The sequence below is a fragment of the Setaria italica genome, chromosome V (genome assembly GCF_000263155.2).
Source record: "Setaria italica strain Yugu1 chromosome V, Setaria_italica_v2.0, whole genome shotgun sequence".
Classification (NCBI taxonomy): Eukaryota; Viridiplantae; Streptophyta; class Magnoliopsida; order Poales; family Poaceae; genus Setaria; species Setaria italica.
This window is the reverse complement of record NC_028454.1, coordinates 20,665,242-20,683,043: the sequence shown is the minus strand read 5'-3', so window position 1 is coordinate 20,683,043 and position 17,802 is coordinate 20,665,242. Positions and strand designations below refer to the sequence as shown.

The window sequence follows — 17,802 nt, the reverse complement described above, 5'->3', positions numbered from 1 at the left end:
TAATTTGCTAAAGGAAATCTAACTTTTCCCGAAATTCACCCGGAAAACTTTTCTTACACACCCACGCTCTACCCTCTCTCACGCACGCTGGGCCCCACGGCGCGGACCCCACCTTTCCCTATTCAATCTACCCGCCGGCTCTTCTCCTCCTCCCGACGGGCCCCGTGGGCCGATTTTCTTTTTCTCTCTTTTTCTGCGGCCCAGCTCCGGCCCAACGGCCTTCTTTCTTTTTTTTTTCTTCTTCTCTGCGAAAACCGGCCAGCTCCACTGGGCCTTCGGCCCTTTTCTTTTTCCATCGCTTGCGTGCGTGACTCCCTGGGCCTCCGCAACACCAGCCCAAGAACTGCTCCGGCCTTCTTTTCTTTTTCGGCCGAACCGCGCGCGCGCTGCTATTGGGCCTCCAACATGCTGCGGCCCAGCAACCGCTTGCGCTGCCCTGGCCTGCTTTCCCCCTCCTCCTCTGACGCGCGGGCCCGAGTGCCCAGCGTCTTCTTCTACCTCCCGCCAAAACGCGTCCGAGACAGGGGGCGGCGCGGCTCGCCGGCCGGCGCCCTCCCGGCGGCGGAACTAGGTCGCAACACTACTCCTAGACCTACACGACCTCGTGCGCGGCAACAGTTCCCCGGGAGATGGCCGGAGCCATCCCCCCCACGGCGATAGGCGGCGACTCCCTCGGCCGGCCGTGGCTTCTTGCGACATCGACTTAACTGACTCAAACATCTACCCCTACACCATCCTAGGACCCCAAGGAGTCTACTACAACTACTCAGGGAGAAAGAGAGATAGCGCAAGGTGGTTCTCACCGTGAGTGGGCGACGTGACGGTGGCGGACAGAAGCGGCGGCGAGCACGGCTATTCCGGCAAGGACATGGGACAACGACTGGCTCGGGGTGTAACTAGGGTGTCTGTGGAGGAGTGGGCGAGAGGAATCGACGGGAGCTGCTGGGAGGTGGTAGAATTTTGCTTGGCAGTGAAGTTTGACAGAGGAGAGCGGGCGGCGGTAAAAAGAGGAGGCAGTGAAACGGTGGCGCGGGAACAGTAACTATTCAAGCGATTCACCCCTCGCATGGACGACACCGTGGCCTACCCGTAGGCTTGCGTGGTGAGGAGGTGGCCTAGCTAGTTGCCCTAGCGGTCGACCGACGACGGCGGCGGCGACACGTCTGGAGCTCTGTCACCGCCCGTGACCTTCAGAACCGTGCCATGGTTGATCTTTGATCCGACGGCCTCCCGTGCTTTAACAGAAGTTGAAGATAATCTCAAGCCCGTCATCTTTTATTTTGGCTTCGGCTTGAGATAAACATCAAATAGGCTTGAATTTGGAATTGTTTCTTGGTTTCTTCTGAACTTCAACTGAACTGCCATTCAGTTCGTCAGTTATCGACAGTGATGTCGATCTCACTTGTGAACCCAATTCAGTGGTCTAAACCTTGTTTTTCCCATCCAACTTCTTCCCAAACATGTTCTGCTATATCCCAATGTTCCATTTTGCTCATGAACAAGTATCTCTTTTGATCTACATTGCTCTGAATTTGAGCTCCAAGTCGATGCCTTGCTGCCATTCAGACTTAGTAAAAATTCAGAGTTTCAGTCAACTTGTGATTTTGTGCTGATTTTGAGCTCGAGTTTGCCTTCCTTCCCTTTACTGTTCCTGGCCAACAACACATGATTATTGTAGTCCAAGATTCATACTTCAATATAGTGTAGCTGTTCTAGTGCACTTATTTGAAAAATTCTCCAGAAACAAATTTTGAAAATGGACTCTGTTGCTGTTTCACTGGTCTGCTGTTGTCAGACGGTGAACAGTAAACAACATTTCTGATTTTCTTTTTCCTTCTCTGATTCTTTTGTAATATTTGGCACCAATTTAGCTCCCAATTTTTGATCCCATAATTCCAAATAATCTCACACTTGTGCTCCACATGTTTGACAAATTTTTCTGAATTTCAAATTGAAATTCAAATTTCGGTCAAATTTGGCCGAATTTGATCCTTTGCCAATTTCTTTTCTTTTTCTTTTGGATTTCTTTCCAATTTCTCATAGCTACTTTAACATTTCAAATGGCAATTATTACATCCTCCCAGTCACCTTCGGAACTAGGGAACATTACCGCACCGAGTACATCAGATTCGAGGTCGCCGACTTCGAGACTTCTTATCACGCTATACTCGGACGGCCAGCACTTGCCAAGTTTATGGCCATACCACATTATGTCTACCTGGTACTCAAGATGCCAGGTCCCAAAGGCGAACTCACGCTACGAGGAGACCTCCGGAGATCCTACGAGTGCGACACCGAAGCCGTGGAAATTGCTGCGACTACTCAATCTCCTAGTCCCATGCAACAAGTCTTCACAACTTCAAAGAAACTCCATCCAACTGAACTCGAGATCCCGGAAAACACGTCGGGCTCCACAAAGGTGAAACCCGCCAGTGAGCAAGACTTCAAATCGATCGACCTCCAGACCGGAGATCCTTCCAAGACAGCCCTGATCGGAACGGGGCTGGATCCTAAATAGGAACTCGCGCTCGTTAGTTTCCTTCGGGCTAACCATGATATCTTCACTTGGAAGCCGGCCGACATGCCAGGTGTGCCCAAGGAACTGATCGAGCATTCCCTCAATGTTGACCCCAAATCTACTCCAAAATGGCAACGACTACGCCGGTTCGCTCAGGACAGACGCGACGCCATCAAAAAAGAGTTAGCCAAGCTACTCGCGGCAGGATTCATCAAGGAAGTCTTCCATCTTGACTGGCTCGCCAATCCTGTGCTTGTTCACAAGAAAAACAATGAATGGAGAATGTGTGTCGACTACACCAACCTCAACAAACATTGCCCGAAAGATCCTTTTGGGTTGCCCAGGATCGATCAAGTGGTCGACTCCACCGCTGGGTGCGCCTTGCTCTGCTTCCTCGATTGTTACTCCGGCTATCATCAGATAAGCCTCAAAGAGGAAGATCAAGCCAAAACAGCATTCATCACGCCCTTTGGAGCTTTCTGCTACAAAACAATGTCCTTCGGACTCAAGAACGCAGGAGCAACTTACCAACGGGCTATACAGATGTGCTTCGAGAAGCAGCTTCATCGCAATGTCGAAGCCTATTTCGACGACGTCGTCGTCAAAACAAGACAACAGGAGGAACTCATCGCCGACTTGGAGGAAACTTTCTCCAGACTCCGCGCTTTCCGATGGAAACTAAATCCTACTAAGTGCATCTTTGGAGTACCTTCCGGTAAACTACTCGGGTTCATCATTAGCCATCGCGGCATTGAGGCCAACCCGGAGAAGATATCTGCCATCACAAACATGTAGGCACCAGGCAGCATTAAGGATGTGCAGAAACTCATAGGCTGCATGGCCGCTCTCAACCGGTTCATCTCAAGATTGGGAGAACGGGGACTACCCTTCTTCAAGCTTCTCAAACGTCAGGACAAGTTCAAGTGGACGGAAGAGGCAGATCAGGCTTTTACACAACTCAAAGACTTTCTGTCAAAACCCCCTGTACTCACCGCTCCCTCGCCGAACGAGGACTTGCTCCTATACATCTCCGCTACTACTCATGTCATCAGCACGGCCATAGTAGTCGAACGGTCTGAACCAGGCCACGCCTACAAGGTCCAATGACCTGTCTACTTCGTCAGCGAAGTACTCTTGGAATGTGGCAAACAGCAAACGTAGCTGACAGGCTGATGACACCAAGTCCCGCTCACCTCCCAGAAGCTACGCCATTACTTCCAAGAGCACAACATCACAGTCATCTCCGACTTCCCGCTTGGCGAAATCCTCCATAACAGAGATGCCACAGGTAGAATCTCCAAATGGGCAGTCGAACTCGGAGCTCTTACTTTGAGCTTCAAGCCAAGGACAGCCATCAAGTCTCAGGCTTTGGTCGACTTCATAGCCGAGTGGACCGAAAATCAGGTTCCAACTCCAGTCGAGCGACCAGAGCATTGGGTAATGTACTTCGACGGATCCCTCAAACTTGAAGGGGCTGGCGTAGGCGTCTTACTCATCTCCCCCAAGGGAGACCAACTCAAGTACGTGCTGCAGATATTCTGGGAAGCATCCAATAACGAAGCCGAGTACGAAGCACTGTTACACGGCCTTCGCCTCGCAATCTCCCTCGGCATCAAACGACTACTGGTGTACGGCAACTCTCTAGTCGTCATAAACCAAGTCAATGACGAGTGGGGCCGCAACAAGGACAACATGGACGCTTACTGCAAAGAAGTCCGTAAACTGGAAAACAAATTCTCCGGCTTGGAGTTCCATCACATCGTCCGCGACAACAACGTTGCCGCCGACGTCTTATCCAAAATAGGCTCAACTCGTGCAGAAGTTCCAGCAGGAATTTTCGTACACGAGCTACGCAAGCCATCCATACCCGAGCAGGTCACACCGCCAGTAGTCCCGACTACTGACGCCTCCCGAGAGGTCATGATGATAGAAGTCGACTGGAGGACACCCTTCATTGACTACATCAAAGATCACTAGCTACCATCCGACAAGAATAAAGCTAAGCAAATCTCCCGACAAGTAAAGAATTACGTTCTAGTCAGAGACAAGCTCTATAGGAAAGGTGCATCATCTAGAGTACTCATGAAATGCGTCACTAGAGAAGATGGCCAAGAAATTCTCGAAGAAATTCACAGAGGAATCTGTGGCAACCACGCCTCTTCAAGGACACTAGTTGGCAAGGCTTTCAGAGCAGGGTTCTACTGGCCAATGGCTCTGGCCGACGCCAAGCAACTAGTCCAGAAGTGCAAAGGTTGTCAATTCTTCACAAAACAGCAACATGTGCCGGCTTACAAGCTCGTCACAATACCTTCAACATGGCCATTTGCCTGCTGGGGGCTCGACATGATTGGCCCGTTACCAACCACGCCAGGAGAATTCAACAGAGTACTCGTGGCAATCGACAAGTTCACCAAGTGGATCGAGGTCAAACCAGTCACTTGCCCAAAGGCAGATCGATGTCTCGACTTCTTGGATGAAATCGTACATCGTTATGGTTTTCCCAACAGGATTATCACAGATCTCGGGTCAAACTTCAACAATCACGGCTTCTGGGAATATTGTGAGAACAGCGGCATCGACGTCCGCTATGTCTTGGTTGCTCATCTGCGAGCCAACGGTCAAGTCAAGCGCGCTAATGGCATGATACTCGATGCTCTGAAGAAACGACTACATGACGTCGGCAACATCAAAGGCGGCCGATGGCTCAAAGAGTTACCCAATGCCTTGTGGGGCCTACGTACCCAACCATGCAAGACTACGGGACTATCACCTTATTTTTTGGTATATGGTTCAGAAGCCATACTACCCGCTGACATCATGTGGCAATCACTACCCATTGAACAATACGACGAAGAAACTGCAATAGAAACGCAGTGAACAGATATCGACAGTTTGGAAGAAACATGATGCGCAGCACTTGTGCAATCTGCCAGATACCTTGACGGTTTAAGGCGTTATCACGAACGCAACGTCAAGAAAGATCTTTCAACTCGGGCGATATGGTCCTTAAGCGTATTCAAGACACGTCAGGATTGCATAAACTTAATTCACCATGGGAAGGTCCTTACATCGTATCAAAGGTCACAGGACCCGGATCTTACAGACTCCAAGAGCTTTCAGGCGAACAGGTGCCAAACTCTTGGAATATAGAACACCTCTGTCGCTATTACCCATAGCAGCACTCGAGTACTCACTCCAAGGGGACTACTCGGGACGACTACTCGACTGCCGACTTCAATGGGTGTTCGCTTCAACGCGCTATCAATACAACAAGGACACTTGCCCTGATACAAATTCTTCATATCAATCTTTACTGAAACAAGAGTACATCAAGATTACATACGAGTACAAGGACTCGGCTCAACAAAAACTACAAGCAACTGCCTACTGGCGGGCTGCATTTAAGCCTCAGGCGTTTACTATATCACAAGGCCACTCAGGTCTGCCGACCGCAGGAAGGGCCTACACGCAAGGAAGCTGCGCAAAACGCAGCCACGCCCAGGTATCCTACCCAAGGCACGTCCAGGTACTCCATTACCGCCATCACCAGGACAGCGGCAACGTCAAAACCGGGAAGACGCGCCCAGAGGGAACCAAGGCTGCTCTTTTGCTAGCCTTGCGAGGCCTATCTACTCTACGACCGCACCTCCACCACCTTCCAGAGTGGGATGAAGAACGCGGCACTCATCACCCATCACTCGCTGCGAGTTCCAGCGCGTACTCCACTGGATCAGTAGCTACGAGATGAGGCAGGCGACGAACCCTCCTACGAGGATTCTTCTAGTATCGCGGCTATCCCTACGAGCGCAAGAGCCTGTGGAGGCAAGGTGGCCTTAATCTACGAGGAATCTTCTAGCACCGGTGCGCTCTTTGCTGGTTCTCTACACTCAAAAAGAAGCAACCGCAGGCAATCCATTGCTACTCAGGAGCTTGAGTTGGTTCGACCAGCGGATGGCCCTATTTATAGCCGAAAGCTACACCTACCACCGGCCAAAGAGTTACTGCGCACCCGTGATCAATAGGTCTGAAAACTCCTGACTCTGCCCATGTGCCTGCACTCATGCTGCAACAGACAAAGGAGCACAGTACACCCGTGCCTCTGCAATGGACAAAAGACAATAGTACACCCGTACATTGACAAAAGACAACAGTACACCCGTACATTAACAAAGGACAACTGAGTACAGTACACCCGTGTCCTTCAGAAGACGAGTGCTCAAACAACATTACGACTACTCGATTCTCGGGACTACTACACGCGAAGCTTAGCTTACATGACGGAGGATCTGACTACTCCAACCCTTGGACCTAGGGTCGGGCGAGGCGGAGTTCCACCCTCGAAGGGTCGGGCGCCTCCGACCCTAGGACTCGGGGTCGGGCGAGGCGGAGTCCCTCCCTCGAGGGGTCGGGCGCCTCCGACCCCAAGACTCAAGGTCTGGCGAGGTGGAGCTCCACCCTTGAAAGATCGGAACATGTTGCAACATTTCGAAGATTCAACAACATTTTTCGAAAGACAACACACTCCAAAATCCAAAATCTTGATATTCAAAAGTATCAACATACTTGGGACAAGAACAAGAGTACACACAAAAGCTCAAAGTTCCTCTAAGGAGACGAACTCCGACATCTTGGCTACAATGGGCTCCACCTTCTCAAGGTACTGCGCATAATCCTCCTCTGTGCAGTTACGCGCCACGCCATCTCTAGCTACCGCCAAGTCTGCCCTTGGGTAGTAGGACTTCACAACTGCAAGCACCTATTTGCAAACAGTCCTGCAAAGTCCTGCTACTTTACTCGGGGTAGCTCTTATTCGCTCTACTAGCGATTGCGGCCCTGCGCCTTCCACGGGGGCTATGGTGTTCACCAAATCTTCGGACGCTCCAGACAGTTCTTGGAGTTCGCCACGAAGTCGTCCCAAGGTCTGGGCATGATCTCTGCACGCCACCATGGCCATAGCAAGCATCACGTCGTTCTGCATCTTCTGGTCCTGCTGGTGCTCGCATGCAGCTTCTACTTCAGCGAGCGCGGCCTGAAGATGTTCGGCTTCATTTGCCACTCGGTCGTGAGCATTCCTCCAATCAATGACTTGGTTCCTTGCAGACGCCTCTTGTTTCTTGAGCTCTACAAAGCAAAAGAACTTAGGCCACAGCCCACTACAGTTGGACACACCCAAAGTAGTCGCAATGCTTACCTTGATACTTCTTGTTCAAGGATTTATAGCGGCTCTCCAGTTTCTCCTGCAGAACGATGTGATCCGCGCGTTCCACGGCAAATGATTTCGCCCCGACTTCATGAACCCGAAGCGCTTCTCTCAGTCGGGCGCACTCCTGCTCCAGCTGGTGGTTTCTTTCCTGAAAAGGTCCAAGTTCGTTGTGGTAAGCTTCACGCCTCACGACTACTCGGGTCCTGCAGTAACATCAAAAATATATACCTGGACACCCCGGAACACATCCATGGCCCTCTGGAGCTCCGAGTCAGAAGGCGGGCTAAGTACTGGCCTTTGGGTACTCTCCACAAGAGGAACTGTACCCAGAGCAGTACCTACAACATTCACCATGTCAGCTACCGACCACGATTACAGTAACTAAATACAGGCATTTACCTGGAGCAGTCGCTCGCTTGGATCTCTCAACTACAGCCAGCACTCCGCCAGAGGACGAGGATAGGCCGGCACTCCCCGAGCCTGATGCAGCAGCAGGCTCCTCTACCGAGCGAATCACGTCTTGAAGCATCGGCATCGTAGCTCCAAGACGACCCGAGTCAACCTCGGGTACCTCTTCAACAATCATGTCCTCAAAAGGAACAGATGTTGTAGTCAAAGGATCTGGCACTACCCCTGTTTCTACAGGGATAGTTTCCTCTGCATCCTTGCACCGCCAAAGTGTCACTACACGATTTTTAGAAAATCCAACGGAATCCAACAAGACAAGGAGGCTCACCAGGTTGAGTGTGGCGGCAGTCGCACACGTTTCTTCTCGACGACAGGCGGCCGAGTATTCGGAGCCGCGGGGACAACCGCCGGCACCGTCTTCTCACCAAGACCTACAAAACCGAAGTCAAGACTACAATACTACTCAAATGACTACAATTGAAAAGGACAGCGCTCACCACTGGCGATCACATTTGACAGCAAGGTGCCAGTAGCAAGTACTGGTGACACCTCCTTTGCTACTCCAGCAGGTAGCCCCAGCACCGCCTGATCAGCGGTGGGCGGCACGACAACTGATGGAGCTGGCGCGGTTAACTCGGGGGCTACCACAGCTGTTGACGGCATTTTCTCTGGCAATGTGTCAACGGCCGCATCACCGACTTCAGGGTTGGACGCGGCTATCTCTTCAGAGACAGTCTCATCTACAGCCTTCATGAACCAAGAAAAGATTCACCACGTCAATAATGCATCTCGAGTTCATCAATGACATACAAGTCATCGACTACATACCGTGGTATCCCGAGACTTTTCAGTGGTTGCAACAGACTTAGCCACAGCCATCTTGCGGACTACTCTGCGCCTCTTGACAGGACGAGAAGGTTCATCCTCTGACTCCTCGGCGACGATCTCTGACTCTTCTTCCGACTGTGCCACATAGCCGTCAAGTACTCGGGACTTCTAAACAGCAAATCGGTGTCAGCAAACAAGAATCACAAGTCAAAAGAAAACAAGTCAGGAAGGAAATACTTACCACCTTTGGCTCGTACCAGGATTCATACTGGCGAAGGGCCGCAGGGATCACTGGAACTCCCTGATAGTTCCTGAAGAATTTTGCCAGTAGCGCCTCCACGTCATCGTCAGATATGTCCTCCTCAGACATACGCGAAGGATCTTTCAGACCTTTGTACTCACTTCCCGGGTGAGCGCATTTTTGAAGTGGCTGGACCCTTCTTTTCAGAAAGCTGGCTGCCACATTGATCCCAGTCAGACCGAGTGCTTTCAACTCGGTGATCTGCTGCATCTGAAGATCAAGCTCCGGGGTATCCTCAGGCTCGCTTACCCAATTTTCCACATGCTTGGGCGGGTGACCACTCACCACAGGCAGACGAGGATCATGGTTCCCGATGTAGAACCACCTTATCTTCCAGTCCCCATGGGAGTCAGTCAGATTATACTCAATATATGCATTCCAGTTCCTGAGTTGGAACCCGGCACCTCCAAAAACCTCCGTCCGCTGGGCACTCGGCTGAGGCTTGCAACGGAACAATTTCCTGAATAGCTCGAGACTTGGAGGTACTCCCAGGAAAACTTCACACAGATGTACAAATATAGCCATGTGCAGTACTCCATTGGGATTCAAGTGGACGAGCTGAAGATTGTAGTACTCGAGAATACCTTTGAAGAAGTCGGAGGTAGGCACGGCCAGTCCCCTTTCCACGAAGTGAGCAAGCATCACCGTTTCCGTCGGGTGCTCCTCGAACTGCCACGCATTGGGAAATGCGGGGCGCCACTGCACGATTTCCTTCGGCTGAAGAAGCTTGGCATCAACCAGTGTTTGGACTCCCTCTTCCTTCATCACTGAGTGTTGCCAAGTTGCCCCAGGTGGTGGCGGAGCAGTCTGGTTTGTCGGCCCCACTTTCGGTGCCGGCAGCACCAACTCCTTCCCCTTCTTGGATCTAACCTTGCTCGTCGCCAGAACCTTGCCTTGGATCTTCTCGGGTTTCTTGCCCATCTTCTTGGAGCGCATTCGATGGATTCAACCTCGCCATAGGGAAGAGGTTTCCACTCGGATCTACCTCAAAAAAGTGGCAGTGGTGGAGGCGGCAGCACTGGCGGCGGTGACACAGCGAACGAAGGCACAGAGGAGGAAGACGAAAACAGATCTAATGCCCGTACGGCGTCACGGCAACTGCAAAGGGGGCTTTTCCAGATTTATCTCCGCCGACTCCGGATTCGACGCGTCAGTTGCGCAACGGACAAATCAAATCGCGTATTAATCGCCATAAACACCCAACGGCTACTGCAGTCCACGGATTGATGACCACTTCAACGACAGGAATCGCCTAAATGCTCGGGGGCTGCGGGTACCGTACCCGTTGGTCATTTTTTTGTTTTTCAAAATCTCCAAGGGTAAAATGGGCAAAAGTTGGTTTGACCCTAAGCCTGAGTCTTCGACTCAACCTAAGGCTCGGGGGCTACTCCATATGGAGTGCGATTGACATCGCACCACCATATAAAAACTACTCGGGACAGAGACAACTCGAAACTGCAGAAAGAGTACCTTCCAGCCACGCGACAGTACTCGGCACTTCAGTCCGCGAAACTACTCGGGTAGTGCCTGCAACGCCCAAGACTATGGCGCATGACTACAAAGTACCCGGGGCTTGTCAGGACTACTCCCCGGACCCGCGAGTAGGCCTTGGACGGCCCACTATGGGACGTACTCGGACATGATCAGAACAAGGATGGGCGTATCCTACTCGGACTAGTCTTGTATGTTTGGAAAACTACTCGGGACGATACCGAGTAGAACTCTGTAATAGTACCCGACTAGGACTCAGACTTGTAACCCTGCCCTCCCGGGTATATAAGGTCGGATAGGGATCCCCCTCAAAACAGATCCCTCAGGAACCAGAACATACATCCATATAAACCAATGCACAGGACGTAGGGTATTACGCGATCTAGCAGCCCGAACCTGTCTAAATCGTGTTCCTTGCGTCACCATTGATTCCTTGATTCTCGACGACCCTTACTGCACAAAAGACCACCTAGGATACCCTCTAGGTGGGTTGCCGGTCTAAAACACCGACACATACCAACCGTATAGGTCCAGGACCGACCAAGGAGAACAAGACAAGAGGGCTGTACCATCCAGGGTGTTAATAACACTCATTAAGCATTGAACGAGTAGTCATTAACATTAATTATGCATGCATGACTGCATTTAAAAATTTTTGCTAACATTTTTACAAATGTGATGTTAGTTTATTTTTTTTAAGATGCAAATTATGGAGGTTTAAGTTCTTTTTGGCACCTAAATTTTAATAAAACATATGATATGAAATTTATGCTCAAATATAGTTTGCAATGTCACATGAATCATTTTTTGAGCCGCAAACACTTTTAGTTTTTCAAACAAACTCAAAATCCGCATTTAAACAAATGTTTGCTTTCCAAGTATAGGAATGTTTCATTTTATCTATGTTTAGGTGCAATTTAAATATAATTTCACTAAACAGTCAACTTTTGCACAAGATGAAAGTGACACTATAAGGTATATATCTCAACATGGGTGTGTTGTGGATCTGAGAAAATAATGTTCAAATACTCAAAAATGTGGTCAAAGTCCGGTCAAAACCCTGTTTTCAAGCTAACCGGATTTTTGCCAAGTCCTGAGAATGATGCGTTTCCCTGTTTTTGGAGCCTCTGATCTCTTAAACCATGTACCGAATCACCTACGAGCCTATACAAAAGTTGTATTTCCAATCTACCACCTACCCGTGCCAATGTGAAATCGTGAGAAAAATCGACCCAAAGACGCAGACGCTGCTTCTGCCGGCCCCAGTTGCTCTGCTCGGCTCGCTCAACGTCGTCGGCCGGCCACCCGATGCACGCCGCGCGTCGCCCGTCCGCCGCCAGCAGGCAACGCTGCACCCACGCGCCGACGACCGCGCCGCACGGTCTCCTCGCAGTCAATCGACGGGACGACCCACCCATACCGTGCCCATGCCGCAAGCGTCGCGTCGCCACTGCTCGCTCGTCCTCGGCCGTCCTCGCTTGTCCTCGCCACTGCTCTGAGCACACGGAAGCCAAGCCCCGGCCTTAGGCCCTGTTTGTTCTAGCTTTTGCTTTCCGAAAGCTGGCTTCTGGCTTTCCATCCTGGAATGCTGGCTTTCCGAAAGCTGGCTTTCTGAAAGCTGAGGTTCGTTTGGCAACCCAGCTTCTCCGAGGATAAGAGTGGCTGGAAGAGATGTACAATGTCTCTAGTACCCCTATGTGTCCGTACTGATTGTATTTGTTTCATGCACAATTATTCATAGACTTTGTTGACAACATAATTATAATAAAATTAATGGGTCATTATCCATGCATTTATAAGTCACAAACATGTTCAAACGACATTACACTACTCTCTCATGGCCATCAAAGCATCAACAATACTATCACGGAAAGCATTCATGTCGCTCTCTTCATGTCCATGTGCTTGCGGCTGAGATGATGTTGCTTGATCAACACTTGGAACAAAGTCTTCATTTTGATCGCACAAGTCAAAAAGTTCATCAGTCAAAGCACTTTCTCTAATAAAGTTGTGTAGGGCCATACATGCAATTATAATCCTTGCTTGCTTTTCCATTGGATAACTCGATATTTTTTTGTAATATGCTCTACTTCATTTTGAGAACACCAAATGACCTTTCAATCACATTCCGTAGTGATGAATGTAAGTGATTGAACACTTCTTTTTTACCTCTTGGCTCTGGACCTTATCGAAACTCTGGTAAATGATACTTCTCTCCTTTGTATGGTGAAAGAAAACCCTTCCGATTAGGATAACCCGAGTCAACAAGGTAGTATTTTCCTACACATATTTCTAAGATGTTAGTAATAATATATGGTTCATTTAATAAAACAATTGTAGGTGCCATATTGTTGTACCTTCTGGCGGAAAAGGAAATTTGTCAGCATATTTCTGCAATGCTTCATTAAAAACCCTTGTGTCATGCACTGAACCAGGCCATCCAGCAACAACAAAAGTGAATCTCATATCAAAGTCACATACAGCCAATACATTCTGAGTGGTACATCGGTACCGACCAAAATGTGTAATCTGTTCAGTAGAAGGAACAACTACAGGGATATGAGTTCCATCAATTGCTCCAATAGCACCATGAAAATGAGGTGAAAACCGATGCTCTTGTAGTTTAGGATGAACAATAGAAAACTTTGGATCTTTTGGTTTAATAATGTCTGCAGCCATTTTGTTCAAGCAATTCAACACGTGAGTGAACTTTCTATTAATGGTCTCTGTAGATCTCTGAAATCTATCCTCAACTTGACTAAAAGCTTGAGAACCACCTACTATCCATAAAAACATGGCCAAAGTTTCAATGGAATGCATACCCGTAGTTGATTTCAACCCATAGTTGGTAACTAAGGTTTCATGCAAACTATCAAAAACCGCCCTTGTCATCCTGAACATTCTATAACATGATCTATGTCTGTTCAAAGTTGTAGTAACCCATTGATAACCAGTCACCTCAGGTTGTCTCCTTCCTGACTTGTTTAGATAAGTTTGATCATAATACATACCAAACATGTTTGCAGCATTGATCAACCGATTCATCTTTTTCTGCTGACCAACTACAATTTCCAACAACTTCGAATATTCATCATCACTTGATTCATCACTTGCAGAACTCATCTACATAAAGACACATGGACAATAACATCACAAGTTTGGTACGAATAACAGTAACTAGGAATCACAAGTTTGGTACAACTAACAGTAGGTCACAAATACATCACAAGGCATAAATATAGAGTTTTACAAAAATATCAGTAGCTAGATAGATAGGATACAGAAATAATTCTTGCATGGCTGACTACTTCTTTCTTTCTTCATAGCATCTCTTCAGCCAATTGAACCTTCCTTCATTGGTATCAAAGCTAGACAAAAAAATTTCACGATTTGCAGAATGCTTGAACAACTGTGTTGCAATGTAGTGCTCATCACTTCCTTCTACAGCTCCACATTCTTTAACCAATGCCATAACCTCTCTAACCGACTCACGTGTGAAATCACCGGTCAATGCTTTGGAGGTCACAGAGTTGGAACTAATCACATCATCCACCATGCGTGACATCACCCTCACCATAGGATTCTTCCCTTTCTTCCTTGGGCTAATTTTCCTAGGGCTATCAGATGTTACCTTCCTCTTCAGTACAGTGCGTGTAGATGATGTGGGTGTGAATTGCTCACTCCCTATTTCTTGAATTGGATCATCATCCCTCTCTTCTTCATTGGGAACGCTATCCCCACCACCTTCTTCACCAGGAATGCATGCAGATTGGCCTGAGACATGACTCTTCTCAAACATAATTTCCCATTGTTTCAAACATGGTGGAGGAGCATAACGGAATGCCTTTTTCTCCCTCCTGAGGTGTCCCTGTAAAAAAAACAGAGAATACATTAGTCACTTGCATATAGTACAAAGAATTCCAATGAACATACACACGACATATTGCTAACCTTTGTATTTGCCTCCCACCATGTATCACTTGTTGTAGGTATCCCCAAAACAGGATGCCTTCCAAGGCCAGAATCGCTCCAAAGCGATTTCCAAAAACCATACAAGGTTTTCAAGTTATCCCAACGGTTTTTCAGTTGTTTCTGGGTATAATTTTTTCCTGTTTGAGTGAAAAACTTTTCCCGCAAGTTCTTATAGCCTCTTGCATTCAGTGTACCTAGAGGCCTATTTCCAGCTGCAATCTCCTCAACAACAATGTTACAAAAAATTGTAGTCATTTCAGGATTTTCCCAATCTGCTTGGCATACAACCTTCTCGGTTTCGTTGCTCTTTCCCTTGCCCTTTCCTTTGTTATCCATCTAGACAGAGAGTTTTTGTTCATGATTGCATACAAAGATATCATTTAACATATTGCTGATTCCAAATCCTAATCCATGATTCAAAGCTCCTAGACCGTGATTCTAGGCTACCATAATTCTAGGGGTTGTAGTGCTCACCTTGCTGCAGATGTGGCGACGTCCACGAGCAGGGGCCACTGCAGATCGGGCCGCTGGAGATTGTCCACGAGCACGGCCGCTGCAGATCGGGCACGAGCAGGGACCGCTGCAGATCGGGCCGCTGGAGATCGTCCACGAGCAGGGCTGCTGCAGATCGGGCACGAGCAGGGATGGGGACGGGCGGCGTGAGCCCGTCGGACGGCGGCTCCACGGGATGGGAACGGGCGGCGGGTGTAGGGGCGACGGGCGGCTGCTGCAGGGGCGACGGGCGGCGGATGCAGGGGCCACGGGCGGCGGCTGCAGGGGCGGGCGGCGGGCGGCCGCCGCAGGGGCGGACGGCGGGTGCAGGGGCGACAGGCGGCGGCTGCGGCGGGTCGACGGGATGGGCGGCGGGCGGCGCGGGATGGGCGGCGGGCGCCGCTTGCAGGGGCGGCGGCCGGAGGGAGCACGGCCGGATGGGAAGGGCGGCGCGATGGGGAGGGCGGCGCAGGAGTGGATAGGATTTGGGAGGAGGAGGCGAACAGGAGAAAAAAAGAAGGTACCGTTTCGGCCCTTTAGCGATGGCAGGCGGGTAATTCCTGCTGAAAGCTCGCGAGAAGCTGGTTTTTTCCTCCTTTCCACCTTTCTACTATAACTTGACTTTCCACAGCTTCTAGCCCATGAAAATCTAGAGTTGAAAGCTAGCTGTTTGTTTGGGCTTTCAGCTTCTGGGGGCTGAAAGCTAGCTGAAAGCCCAAACAAATCCTCCCCAAGCCGGTGGCCTCCCCCTTCCTTCCTTCCCTCCCTTCAGCCTCGCTTGCCTGCTCCGCTCAGTTCTGCCCATGACGAGCCCCTCAAATCCACCCTGCGCGGTGTCTGCCCTCCCTGCTCCTCTTCCCAGAGAACTAATCCAGGCAAGCAGCTTCTAAATCGTGAAGCACCTGGGCACCTCCTTCCAGCCACGCCGCGCCTTGGTCCGCGCGCATCTCCATGGCGAGCGCTGCTGGTCGGAGTTCGCAGACCCCGGCGCAGGTGCCATTCCTGCAGCGGCACCATCAACCTGCGCCGACTCATCCCCAACACCCGGCTGCCGTCAGCAACCTGCAGTAAATGGCTCTCGTCCACCCCCTCTAGCACGCCTGCAACTTGTTCGACGATACGCCTCAACCAGGAGCTGCAACCACGACCGTGCTGAGCTGCTGTCTTCTACCTCTTCACCAAGCTGCATCAACCCCGCCGCCCAAGGAGCAGCGTCGTGGAGTTCTCATGGTGTGCTGATGCTCCTCCCCGGCGCACAGCCACACGGCACACGCAACAAGCAGCAGGTCCCTGTTCCTTCCCTCTCTTCCTCTCTGTTCCTGCGCCAGCAAGAAGAGGACAGTACAAGCTAGTTAAAACACAAGCGTGTTAGTACTTGTGCATTCCAAACCTTGTGAAATTTATGGAGAAAGTTTGATAGATCCAAAAATTTTGATACTTGATGTGTAGCTTTGACGTACTTTACTTTAACTTGGAAAATATGAAGCAGCCTGCTAAGAGTCATTTTCATGCCTTGAACTGGATATTGTGCTTTTGTATATTTAATTCATATTGAAATAACTATACAACTGAGAACGATGAAACCCATTTCTGTTAGCCTACCTGTGTTGCATGCTACCAGGGAAAAATATACGAACTAATAAACTGATGTTTGGCATGCCTGAACTAAATATCAAGTTTGGTATGTTCTCATGTGTCGTTTTTGCCCAGATTAAATTATAACTCTAAATGGTATGAAACCAACTCCTAACATGGTATTTATACATGTTCTGTCAATAAAAAAAATACTTCAGACGAAATATAGAATTTTAAAAACAAATCACCATCACTTGTATCGCTTGCATTTCTTTGTGTATATAATTATAAAGTGTTGCATTTGCTAACATCGCATTGCATACTTGCATACATGTAGATTCCGCTACAGAGTGGTGTACAAGCTCGTGGATGTGAAGCAAGCGTAGCCGCGAAGCCCAGCAGAGAATCCAAAAGACCCAGCTCAAGGTTCGGAACGGCCCAAGGCCTTGATTGTACTAACATCGAGCAGTTGAAAAGCAAGCCCCGGAGCATAACTTTTATTTTCAAAACTATGCAATGTTTTTATTTAAGTATTGTGCATTTAGATTTTCAGGAGTTGAATAAAACCATAGATGCATGGTCCATAGGTTCCCATGGTTATACTAGCATGTGTAGGTCGTTAGCATGGCTCGGAGCATAACCTTCATTTTCAAAACTATGCAATGTTTTTATTTAAGTATTGTACATTTATGTTTTCAGGAGTTGAATGAAACCATAGATGCATGATCTATAGGTTCCCATAGTTATCCTAGCATGTGTAGGTCGTTAGCTTTGCCATGCTTAATAAGTTCGATAGAAGTCGGGTGATTTCCTATCACTCGCAAGATATAGGATCCCTGGATACTTATAGTTGATATTAGGGGCAAATGGTTCGAATGTTAAAATGAGAGACAAGGCGGAGATGAGATTGGTTAAGGATATGACATGTGGATTGAAAGAGTACCTCCGCCTGTGTAAGACCCGTTCGTTGTTGGCCCTGCTGATCAAGTTTGAACACTACTAATTACATGCTAG

General features: G+C 49.1%; 1 long non-coding RNA gene across 1 annotated transcript; it reads left to right on the top strand.

Annotated features, from left to right (window-relative positions):
- The first annotated feature begins 15,937 nt into the window (after nucleotides 1-15,937).
- Nucleotides 15,938-17,464, top strand: LOC111257287. The gene is made up of 2 exons (XR_002677711.1): nucleotides 15,938-16,499; nucleotides 17,126-17,464. It is a non-coding gene; the product is annotated as an uncharacterized LOC111257287 (long non-coding RNA).
- Nucleotides 17,465-17,802: the final 338 nt, after the last annotated feature.